We start from the raw sequence: 1,847 nt of genomic DNA, 5'->3' as shown, positions 1-1,847 counted from the left end.
GGCTTTACCCAAGAAGGGAGCCCTTCCAAAAATTCTCGATAGCTAGGTGGAACCTAGGCCAAAGAGAAAAGGGAAATAGTTTTCAACAAGCAATTGACGCGCCTCGATTAGAACCTCATGAGCTGCGTCATTGCCCCAAGCGCAATTATACCTTTTTCAAGTTGTCTATGTACTATTTTTATAATTATAATTTTCTCATCAACTTCTTACATTTTTTCGATGTGGGACTATGTCACATAGTTGTTTTTATAGTTATTCTCAATTTATTCCTAGTTCCAAACCAACTCTGTTCAACCCTTTTGGTAAGTTGACAAGAGGTTCTTAATTCCCTTTATAATTATTCTCAATTTATTCCTAGTTCCAAACCAACTCTGTTCAACCCTTTTGGTAAGTTGACAAGAGGTTCTTAATTCCCTTTATAATTATTCTCAATTTATTCCTAGTTCCAAACCAACTCTGTTCAACCCTTTTGGTAAGTTTGCAAGAGGTTCTTAATTTCCTCGGTTAATCAAATTAGAATCTTTTATTTAATTTAGCTATACCAAATTGTGCCCAAAATTATAAATTTCAAACGTATGCTAAAGATTTTCAACAATTAAAATTATTTATTAGACTATTATTTGTTTCAAAGATTTTGTACTATGAAGAAACTTTCCTGTGAGAAGTGCTATTATTTATTTCAAAGATTTTGTACTATGGAGAAACTTTCCTAGCAGGAGTGCTACTTTTGTGATACATCCAAGCTAGCGGTGGTGATGGAAGGTGGAAGCAGAAGGTGGTGATGGAAGGTATAGGTGGTGGAAGGCCACGGAGACAATGGTGGTGGAAGGCCACGGTAGCAATGGTGTGGCAGTGTGGAACGAAGGACCACGAAAGAATATAGGACAATATTGTCCATCTTTGAAAAGTACATAAACAAATTAGTAAAATAACAAATTTGTCCTCTATGAAGCACAACACGGATACAGCAATACTGACATTTAAAAAATAAGACACGGCGGCAATAAAAATAATAATATATATATTTTTATTATATATAAATTTTTATTTTTATTTATATTTAAATTAGGCTAACCAAATAATCCCTACGACTCTTAAAAAAACATAAAAATTATAAGTTCAAATTTAATTAAAATAGAAGTTTATATTCAACAGCTATTTTTATAACCAAACATATGCGCTTTCTTATTGAATATAAATGAATGGTTATCATCCAATGGAGGATGGTTTTGCTTCATTTGTAGGACTTTTAGGTACTTGTACCATGTGATTTGCTTCATAAACATGCCTGTTTCCTATGCAGTTGGACTTTCTATTTCTGGAGGGGATTTTTCCCTCCACAATATTAAAAAAATAAATTATTATTTAATTAATAGTAATAATTTTATAACTTTTCAAAAACTCCAAAAACCTATTTAGCTTTTCCCATACATAACTAAAATTTCAAGATGTGGGTGAATCTAATGTAGTAGAAACGAATAACACTTCTATGGAAATAAAATTTTGTCACATCTTTAAAATGACAATTCCACGGTTTTTTGTGCACCCCTATTCATGTTAGAAAAACTTTCATGGTCTCATTACATGTAATCGGTTATTACCATGACGGATGGTACCCCATTGCATGTGTAAGAAAGTTTTTCTCCAACTCCAATTCAACAGGAAGGGAGAGGGAATTTCCATCAGAATCGAATGGTCAACAACAAGGAGTAGGCCCTTTCAAATACTCCCATACCTAGGGTGTAACGACCCGCTCCACCACATGGTATGATATTGTCCGTTTTGGACCTAAACCCGCACGGTTTTGCTCTTGGGCTTCACCCCAAAATGCCTCATATCAATTGGAG

The 1,847-nt window shown here is 34.0% G+C and overlaps 1 non-coding gene across 1 annotated transcript; it reads right to left on the bottom strand.

The window, feature by feature from the left end:
* LOC132267740 (U4 spliceosomal RNA) lies at window positions 1–149 on the bottom strand. The gene has a single exon (XR_009469083.1). It is a non-coding gene; the product is annotated as a U4 spliceosomal RNA (small nuclear RNA).
* Window positions 150–1,847: the final 1,698 nt, after the last annotated feature.

Source organism: Cornus florida, unplaced genomic scaffold (genome assembly GCF_030987335.1).
Source record: "Cornus florida cultivar Cherokee Brave unplaced genomic scaffold, ASM3098733v1 CherokeeBrave_3.0.0_Hap2_Chr07, whole genome shotgun sequence".
Taxonomy (NCBI): domain Eukaryota; kingdom Viridiplantae; phylum Streptophyta; class Magnoliopsida; order Cornales; family Cornaceae; genus Cornus; species Cornus florida.
The sequence above is the reverse complement of the archived record's forward strand: the minus strand, read 5'-3'. Positions and strand labels throughout refer to the sequence as shown.